At 32.0% G+C, this 11,408-nt stretch overlaps 1 long non-coding RNA gene across 1 annotated transcript; it reads left to right on the forward strand.

Annotated features, from left to right (window-relative positions):
• The first annotated feature begins 3,802 nt into the window (after nt 1-3,802).
• LOC148277442 (uncharacterized) lies at nt 3,803-10,640 on the forward strand. The gene is made up of 2 exons (XR_015823481.1): nt 3,803-4,064; nt 10,387-10,640. It is a non-coding gene; the product is annotated as an uncharacterized LOC148277442 (long non-coding RNA).
• The last annotated feature ends 768 nt before the right edge of the window (nt 10,641-11,408 follow it).

Raw genomic sequence — 11,408 nt, forward strand, 5'->3', positions numbered from 1 at the left:
TGCTTTCGTGTAATATTGTATGCACAGTAAAACTTCAACTATCCGGATAAATGAGTGCCTTATTTTATTGCATTTATTTATTTTTCTTTTATTTTTCTCTTACAAACTATAATTAATAATATGAATAATGTGACCCCACCGGGGTTACCCGTGCCGAGGACACTTAATAATATACTTTTTGAAATGTTTTTACATTTGAGAATAAACAAAGAAGACTAATTTAATAAACAGAGATAATTAACAAAATATTCACAGTTTTAAAAACTAGGTATATATGTACATCTTTATTATTTATATTACAAAATGCACAATGAAAATAACAAAAACCTAACATAAGCTATACACTTGTGGAGCGGTTGATTCAATATTGGTTTGGGCGAATGAGACAATCCATTTTACTTCTACCTAGCTCCACAATCCATTTTTTTAAAAACCTTTTTAAACATTTTCTCGTTACTAATTGTTTTAATAGATAGTAGACATTTTAAATAATACAGCTAATTGGAATCATATTAAAAACTTATTTAAACATTAACATATTACAACAGAGATAAAGAACATTTAAGAGAGGTAATATAGAAGTCTAGGCATCTACAGGGCTTATGACCTGTCATTGGCTGGTTTAAGTGGCCGCTTTACACTGTGTAGCATTCACCATTGTGCCCATATTTAAACATCTATATTCCTTCAATTCTATCATCTGTTGATGCCTAGTACGTAGGTGAAATAATTCAATTAGATGAATCTCACCCGCATAAATAAACTTTAACTTCACAAACATCCACAGATGAAAGAATTGAAGGAATGTTGATGTTTAAATATAGGCATAATGGTGAATGTTACAGTGGCTGGTTTAAGTGGCCGCTTTACACTGTGTAGCATTCACCATTGTGCCCATATTTAAACATCTATATTCCTTCAATTCTATCATCTGTTGATGCCTAGTACGTAGGTGAAATAATTCAATTAGATGAATCTCACCCGCATAAATAAACTTTAACTTCACAAACATCCACAGATGAAAGAATTGAAGGAATGTTGATGTTTAAATATAGGCATAATGGTGAATGTTACAGTGTGTAAAGTGGCCACTTAAACCAGCCAATGACAGTTCATAAGCCTTGTAGATGCCTAGACTTCTATATAACCTCTCTAAAATGTTATTTATCTCTGCTGTAATATGTTAATATTAACAGCTCCCCGGGGAATCGAATCCAGTCCTTGTCTACAAAAAATTGGACAAACTCAAAATATTGTTACTTAAACATGTATAGCGAAGTTAATTGTACAATTAAATACAAATTAAAAACTTATCCTTTATTTTTTATTTCCTCTTAACGATCTGGATATTTAGTAATCCGGATGTCTGGTGTTCGGATAAACGAAGTTCTTCTGTATTTATTTTTATTGAAAAGGGATCAATTTAATGAGTAAATTTGTTGATTTTTAGCGCCTTTTTGGTTCGTTTTTACGTTATTTTTGTATTTTATTTATTTTTTTAATCATCACATAGTTTCAAGTAATGCTCAGTAAAGCTAGGGTTTCCTAGGACAGCGGTGCCCGTATTTTAACGGCCGTAGTGAACGGTGATGCGGTAGACAGCCGTGGTAACGGTGACTAGAGAGTGGTTTCCTAGGAAAACGGCGATATCAACACCTTTTAACACCGTTTTCACAGAAAACCATTCTGTAGTCACCGTTACGACGCCGACGGCTGTCCACCGCATCACCGTTCACTACGGCCGTTAAGATACGGGCACCGCTGTCCTAGGAAACCCTAGTTTATGAGAAGACCACAAGAAACATTGTAAAAGTGGTTGTTTTCCTTAATAAAGTAATATTTACATAAAATATAAGAAAACAAAAGCATATTAAGGCAGTTAAATGGCGGACACAGAAACTAACAATAAACTAAAACATAATTATAGTGCATATTAATTCTAAATAATTAGAGCATCACGCCATCAAAGTAATAATTATAATATACACCTTGAAAATATTTTTATAGTAACGCAATAACCAGGTTCCGTTATTAATTTTTATTATTTGACCTTAGCTTCAATGCAAATATTTCGCTGCCACCGATTGGCTTCCAGATTACACCAATTTAATTTTATACACATTAGGAAAAACAACAAAAATTATCCAATTAAACAAAATAATATATTTTGAAAGTAGTTCATGCATCCAATCGCAAAATTATGCTCAATTATAATGAGTAGGACACGTTGAAGTCATATTGCAAACGAACGAGAATCAAAGGTCCGAGGTTCAAACCCCACTCTATAACTTAATTTAGTTATTTACAACTCGTTTAATACTTCTTTATAATTAAATATTTGTCTTTATATAATTATATAAATTAACCTGAACAAATTTCTTAATATAATTCTTTATTTACTAAATTTAACTAAATGTTTCTTTAAAGAAATATATATATATATATATATACCATTACGTTGGTGACTCATTTCACATGAAATTTAGTACATATAGAACGGCTCTTCTTCTTTATTTCATTGGTAATAGTTCTAGGTAACTATTTGTTACTATTGTTAAGAATTGTTTTAAACCTCTTTATTATTGTTTTTTTTGTCTTTTTTCATTTCTTTTCTTGAATTAATTTATAAGTACAAAATATTTCTCTTCATCATTTTTTTACATCATTATATATTTTTATACATAAATAAATACTATATACCTAAGTATTAGTTTTAAATAATAATACATATATATATATTATTTTTTTATGTTATTCAAAATTGTTTTTTTTTGTTTTTTTTTAACTGGTTCAAAGTATTTCTAATACCAAATTATCTTTTTTTTTTGATAATTCTATAACTGGTAATATTTTATATGGTTTATCTTTTTTAGACTTTCTTAATTTTTTAATTAATAATATTGTTTTAAATGCTCTGTATTACTTATAATTATGCTTACATGTATGTATATTTAATTGTATTTGTAACTAATATGTAAAAGGCACAAAGTGCCGTTTATTTCAATTAAAAAAATTATATAGAAATGTATTATTATATCCTTTTTTTATACAGAATAATGTTCCCTCCCGTGCCGAGGGAAACATGCCTTAAATTACTTGTTTAACAAAGTTAACATAATAATAATTTTCAAAAACGTACTTAATCTAATTAACCTAATTATCATTAACATAATAAACAATATAAACAAATATAGTCATAAAAAACATAACCAATTTATATAGACCAAATTTCATAAACAGTACACACATATATATATATATATACACACATATATATATATATATATATATATATATATATATATATATATATATATATATATATATATATGTGTGTGTGTGTATATATTTATATCATATTTATGTGTGTGTATGTATGTGTTTTTATTTATATATGTAAATATATTTAATATCTTACGGTATACCTATATACCTATGTGGGTACATTTTCTTATTTTAACTTGTTATCGTTTCTTATGGTTTTTTATGTTATTCTTACATTTAACTTCATTTATATTTTATTCTGCTGCAGTTGAATTTATTAGTAATAAATGTAATAGCCCATAGGGTGTAAAAATAGATAAAGAAAACCACTGCGTAAGGACCGAGGATAAAAATGATTTTTACAATAGTGATAAATAATTTTAGTTTTAAGAAGTGCTGAACATTTGACGATATTTTGAGTATTTCCAAATGTTTAAAAACAAGCTGGATTTCACTCCCCAGGGAGTTGTTGGAATCTAAATGTATTGCAACAGAGAAGAAAAACATTTTTGAACTCTAGGTATTAACAGGAAATAATTCAGCCAGATGAATCTCATCCTCATCAATAAAGGTTTCAGCTCGCTTACTTCACAGAATTAAATTCAATTCATTTAAAAAAAATAATACATGCATTACAAACTAAACTTTAAGACGTACATATTATAAAATGACAAAAAGTACATAAAGAAACTCTTGTCAAAATTGTAGGAGAATCCTGTTCCGGAAAATCGCTTCGGATCCATGGAACAGATCAACATCCAGAGCGATGTTGTTCACCATAGCGGTAGCTCTTCTAACAGGTGGGTGGTCCTGTATATCGGAATATAAAACAATATATGCTGACGCTGCCTTAGGTAATTATCAGGAACATACAAACTAATGCTCATCATAATCTCAGAATTATCGATCATACTGCGCAACAATCGATAAAAATGTGTAGTCAAATACACATTCCTTCTAGTCTCTGAACTGTTGTAGCCAAGCATACTCTGGAAAAACTCTCTCGGGTAGAGCCAAGGATAATACCCGCACTCTCTCATGTAGATATATCTCAGAAACTTCTTTTGGATTTTCTCTTTCATAAGAGAGTACTTCAGTTCACGTGGCTCCCAAATCATCGAGCCACTCTCGAGCCTACTTCGCACCAAGGAGTTGTAAAGAGTTTTCAGTACGCGGGTATTTTTACAAACCCTGGCAGTTCGCAGAACAAATTGAAGAAGTCAACAGATGGAAGAGTTGAGGTATATACACTTAAACAAGTACTTAGCATAAATATTATTATGTTATTGTGAAAGTTATCCTCATAATGTAATTGAGACACATTTTATATACCTATATTTCTACCGACATATTGTACAAGTTCCATAATGTGTTTTGTTTTAATGAGAAAAATAAAATAAAACAAAATAAAATATAGATGTTTAAATGTATGGAGAATGGAAAATGCTACACAGTCTGTAAAGTGGTCATATAAACCAGCCAATAACGGGTTATTAGCCCTGTAAATGCCTTCACTTTCATATTCCCTTCTCAAAAACTTTTCCCTTTCAGTTGCAACAAATTTAGATAGTATATTTGCTTCATAGACTTCATGCATGATACGCAAACGGGCTAAACACTAAAACAAATAAATATCAAATGGCGCAGTCCCCCCCGTAGTATAGAGGTTAGCACATTTGGCTCGTCCAGGGTAGATACTTCATATTTAACAGTCATAAATTGTTTTTAAATTGTGAATCGGGTTGTGGTCCCGTGGCTAGTGTTGCGGACTCACGGATCAGAGGTCCGAGGTTCAAACCCCACTCTACTCCAACTTAATTCCTATTTTTTAATAGGGAGTTATTTACCACCCGTTGAAAATGGGCCTGAAATTGAAATATTTGGGTAAATAATAAGGACGCAAATATTTCCTTTATTAGAAAAAAAAATCACTTCAATATATTTTATTATTACCCAAGACTACGATATAAAGCTAAGAAGACTGATCCACTTGTCACCTAAATTACAAATGATCGACATACGTAGTAATGAACAAATTCAGTGCTCTATGCACCATTATATAGAGCTGAGTAAGACAAGTACTAAATTTAAATCAAAATACTCTAAATAAAAGCAATAAGAAAAAATACATTTGTAGATTAAAATACAATTTACCTTGAAACCATGGTCATTCTGTAGTCCAAGCTACCCACATTTAGTTTGAGATTTATTTTTTTATTTTTACAATGTACATAAGAGATAAAACAGTATTAGTTGTATTCAATAAAAAAAAAATATATAGCAATGTATTACATTTAATTCATTATGGTGCACAAAAAATATACAATTCATACGATATTGGTCTAATAATCCAAATTTGTCACGTTTAGATATTGGTAATCAATTATATGTGAACTCAACATATACAAATAAGGTCAGATCACAAGCCCTGTATGTGCCTGGACTTCTATATTCCTTTTTCAAAAAGGTTTTCCCTCTCTGTTGCAACAAATTTATATCTAAATCACTCCCTAGGGAGGAAATCCAACCTGTCTACAAACATTTTCACATACCAAAAACATTTCTGATCGAACTAACTGGGGGTGTTCTACCCGCTCCCCTACATTGTTTTTTCGTCAAGTATTTGGCCTCCTGTATATATAGATAAACTCCTGATCGAATAGCCTCTAATAACTTTCTTCCTTATATAAGATGTTCGACTATTATACTTGTGAAAAACTTTGACTGGTTGCGTGTACTTTTTAATACTTGTTTTTTTTTCGTAATTTCTGTTTTTTTTACTAATTTAAATAAAAAAATGAACGTTTATACTAACTTCTTTTTAAACCTTTTTGCATTTATATTGAAATATTAATTTAAAATAGATGTTTTAAAGGGTGATTTTTTCACGTGCCAAAATGGTGCGTTGGGCACAGCATTGGTACTCCAATTCCAGCGTATCTGGATCATCTTTGACGCATGGAAGGTGGGATGATCAGTCTTACGCTTCAGGTGTCAGTCCAATGAAAAGTAATGTTAAAGTACAAAACCACAAAATACTGAGGTTTGAGAAAAGGTGTATCCTTACTATGATAAGGATTTTGTATATGTGGTGGTTTGTTAATAAGATAACGGATGCGGCAACCTCCGGTAATAAGCGGATGCGATACGGCTAGCTAGCCTCATCAATACATTAGGCTGATTTGTATGGCGCCATTTTGGTGAAAAACCACCCCAAGGGCGCTTTACAATTTTTCACTTTTACATTACTAACACTGCATATTATATTTTTCCCGGAGATGACTTCCGGGAGCCTTAACCATGCTTGCTTGCTTTACAATGCATCAGGTTCTCGACGTCTCGGATGTCTGCTGCTAACTGTTTGTCGGCATTTCTACGGGACGCGAACCTAACTTGGGAAGATGTACAGGAGCTGTCAGCAGACAGAAAGGCCTGTAAGCTGTTTGTGCACACCATATGCTCCAACTAGAAAACAGACATAGAATTACAATGCTGATGATGAGGTAACTACTTATCTTATTTTTATGTTACATAAAGACGAGTATTATTTTTGTACTTTTTGATCATTCTTTTTTAGTACACTTGACACAAACAAAAATCCTGAAAAGGAAATCCGACTGAAGATAAATCAGCTTCGTAGTGTAGTGAGTGATAAGCTCTCTCGCCTACCATGTTCGAGGTCTCGGGTTCGAATCCTAAGGGATGGGAAATATCGATTTAAAATGTGATTTTACATTGCTATATTTATTTTTTTCTGAACTGGCATCTGAAGCGTAAGACTGATCCAAATACGCAGAGTTTGTATTGCATTGCCCTATGCATCACTGGGTGCGAATAGAGAACAGCTTATAGGTATTATCTATTATCTTCTGAATAAGCCCTCTATGCGTATATGTGTATGCTATTAATTTTAACCCTTCACACACACACACACAACTTCTTACATCAGGATTTCTAAATCTACATGAGTACATTTGGCCTGCATGTGTCGGGAATATAACGTATACTGGCGAAATACAAAAATCGACATATTTCATGATACTCTCCCAACTTTTACGAATAATCTCTTGGGAATAAATCTTAATTTGGATTGTGGACCGCATTTCCTCTTAAGATTTAACATTATTAAGTGTACTTACAAAACTTAACTTCATAAGGCTTTTATGTAACTATAGAAACTGGTTCGGTGTTCTTAAATAAAACCATCGATCTATTAATACACATAGTCGCACCCGGAACCCTCTAAAATTATGACACTTAACTCTTGCCCAAAAACTCAGTCCTGCCCCACGTGTATTTAGCCGTTATTTAACCGCCGCGTTAGCCGGGTTTTGACTTGATCTTGACATTTAATTTGAAACTGAAATTCTTGGTTGTGTCTTGAAGTGTATTAAAATAGTTCCGATAAGCGTAAAAATGATGGCGTTACCTTTCATTGGTAAGTAGCTACCTAGGTACTTATTTATGATTGATTTACAGAACTCAAAATAATTCATTTTCAAATATTGAATTTAAGTAGGTACCTAGATACTTATTTATGGTTGGATTTTAAAACTTTAAATAATTAATTTTCAAATATAGAATTCTTTTTGCAAATGTCAAACTCCGCTCTTCTCCAAATAATTAAAAATCAAAATAATTACAACTAAAAAAAATACCATTCATGTGTATTTAAATATGTTATGATTGATCTATATAATAATATGTAGCAACGTTTCAAATACCGCTTTACAAAAGTTATTAATTTACTTCCATAGAGAATATATTTATGATACGCTCAAATTTGTATTCGAATTTAGTGCTTAATTAAAAATGAAATAAAAGTAACGTAAACATGTTTGAGACATTTGAAGGGCATGTATGACAAGATGTATGAATGTGGAAGAGGCTAAGATTGTATGCCAGGATAGACGTGTGTGGCGGTCCATTCTCTCTGCCTACCCCTACGGGGAAATGGCGTGATGGTAGTAGTAATAGTAGTAGTAGGTATACACACCTACATATTTTTATATCTTTTCAATCAATCAACTTGATTTGTTTTCATTGCTAACCTTTAATGTAATATATGTAACCATACACCTTTTCCTTATTATGTGTATTTACATTAAATGATAGTGTGTTGTTGCAAGAACAATGAAAGTTTATTTGAAGTAATTTAAAGAATCTTCTCTTGAAGTTTCAAAACAGTTTCATGGAACATGAGTATTGCATTACCAACTAATTAATTAAAGTTAAATCAATGTTCTTTATAACGGAAAATTTATTAAATGATTCACGTACCCAGATTCAAAAAATAATGATGAAAGAAAAAAACATTAATTATTAACAATATGGCTCGATTTTTTCGGCATAATTTAATTTAACTATAAGTTGAAATAAAACTTACTTATTTCAATATTTTTTACAACAAATAAATTTGAGTTCGTAATCAACACTTATAACTAACAAAACAGTTTGTCTGAAAAAGGTTTAAATATTTTTGTAAAGTAGTTTTAAACTTTGAAACTAATTTCTCATGAACATACTTCGTTAATTCCGGCGCCGTACGGCGGAAAATGTACTTCCTAACCTATCTTTTACGACATTTTCTATCGGGAATTTTACTATGAAAACCTATTTTTTTCTGAACCCCATTAGTAAATTTTAAATGCCATTTAAATCTTCTTTTTAAAACAGGATTAATTTTCCATTTCCCTATTGTATCTTAGAAATTAGAAAATCGATATCAAAATTCAGGAAAACCTTAACATTTGTGTTTTGCGTGAAAAAGTATCCGGAACGCATGAAGATGAAGGGAAAACTATGGTTGAAATCTCGTTAAAATCAATACATTCACTTTCATACTCGTGTATCACATGAAAAAGTATCAGGCGTGTATGAAATCTAGGAGGAAAACCGTAAGCAAATCTAAGGTTACTTGTAAAAAATATAAATCGTTATCACTACCCCTGTAAATAATGAGAGCATGAACAGGAATATTTTACTGCGTGCCTGCAGCTGCACTGGTTGCATATGATTTATTGATTTGTCAAAGTGCGCAGGGCAGGGTTTTCAGTTTTCACCGAGAGATTTTCAGTACTACGTTTATGAATCGAACTTCTTTAATGTTCAAAGTCTTGATTTAACTATCCCTATTTAATCGATAAATCTAGTTATTTTTTATACTTACCTTGTTTCATTATGTCTACGGATTTGTTCTGATTAAAATTGTGAGAGACGTTAATTTGTGTTATCAGTCGTCACAGCGCCATAATATACGAGTACGTAACGGCAGTTTTTTACACTGTTGGTTTCCGGTTGAGGTTTGAAAGTTTTGGTTTGAAAGTACCTTTTTTTAGAGTGTATTTCAATCACAATAATCTCATTGTAACAATAACAACTAAATATAACTTACTTATTATTTTTACATATATTTTTACTCTGACATTTCATATATTTTGAACTGGATCCGAAACGCATGTATCTTACTTTTACTTCTCTTACTCAAACGAAAAATCCCAACAATACAACACATGCAAATGGAATTATCAATAGATTCTTAACACAAAGATAACTTAAACATATACAAACCAATACCACTTTCAGACAAAGGTATTTTGAGTACTATACAATCAAAATTTATAACCTACTCCACCGCCATCCATTTAAACAATTAGTAACGAGAAAATTTTCAAAAGGACTCTAAAAATGGATAGTGGAGTGGGTAAAAGTAAAATGGAATCTCTCATTCGCCCAAACTAATATTTAATCACCTGCAGTACAAACGTATAGTTTATGTTATGTTTTTGTTATTTTATTCTATTAATTTAACACCTGAAAGTATTGAAGGAATATGAATAACATGAACCTCCTTGAGAAAATAATGTGAGAATCTGGACATTTTGAACATATTTGTTTTTTCAATATATTGCATTGAAATAACTTAGTTTTTTTTAAATAATGTAATAACTAACTAGTTTCGGCAATTATAATTATTAAAAATAAAGCGGTATACACACAAAAACGAAGTTATTTAATTGTAATATATTAGATAATAATGTTCCACAAAGTTAGTGCTTCAAATATTTTTAAAAAATCGTGAACTCGCTTGTACTAAACGCCGTCGTGTCTTAATTTTCGCAGCGCTCAAGTGCAGCGTGAACTGCGGCCGGATGTTGTCCGTGTTGTCCCCGCGTTTTGTCCTGCGCACTGCGCAGGCGAGGCTGTCCACGGAGCCGGGACGAGACTGATTTCTTCGCCAGACGCCTCTGGAAGTCCCACGTAAATCCCGCGTCCCTTAGTTCCATCAAATAAAGCCGTAAGGCCGTCAACGACGGGCTTTCAGGATGACGCGGCGGGAGCCCGCAGATGTAAAGAAGAGACAACTCGGGATTAGGTTCTCATATTTTAAAATATTATTTGTAATGTTTTAAATAAAACAAAAGCATTATTGTAATTAAAATATGAGATTTAATGTTGTTTTTTTGCAATTTGAAATATTGCCTAAAATACAGATTTTTAAAAACTTTGACCCCTTTGTGGCCATACTTAGAGTAAGAATTTCAAAATGATAATTACACGTATCAGATTGTGTGTTTCTAGAACATCTTTCCCCAATATGGCCATTTCAAAAATCTCAAAAAAACGAAAACGATCCAGCCTAATGCGCAGCACGCGTCCGTCCACCGCCGCATCCTCAACACGCTCGTCATAGAAGGCTGCTGCGACCGTTCTCAGAGTTCAATGACACGAGATAAGGCGGCCTCCGTGGAGTAGTGGTCAAGACGCTTGACTCACGCACGGAAGGTTCCGGGTTCGATTCCCGGTGAGAACACAAAAATTAAAATGTGATTTTTCTCAAGCCTGGTTGTTCTGTAATATGGTTCACCACTGTAATTAGGCCTCCTGGCCTGTTGTGGTGCAAAAAACGAAATGAAATGAAATGAAATAGTCATATCTTTTTTACTGTTCTCATGTAAACGATACTTTAAAGAAATTTATCATATTTAAGATATCAGTTCACATGTTCACAATCACCACAATTCAAAACAAAAAAAGCCAATGACGGGCCGTAAGTCTCAAATTTGCCTAAAATTATTTTCTCAAAATGTTTTTCCATCTCTGATGGAATATTTCAATTACGCATGTACATTTTTGCACAGAAC

Source organism: Micrasema longulum, unplaced genomic scaffold (genome assembly GCF_059751315.1).
Source record: "Micrasema longulum isolate JH-2025_06_02 unplaced genomic scaffold, ASM5975131v1 h1tg001033l, whole genome shotgun sequence".
Taxonomy (NCBI): domain Eukaryota; kingdom Metazoa; phylum Arthropoda; class Insecta; order Trichoptera; family Brachycentridae; genus Micrasema; species Micrasema longulum.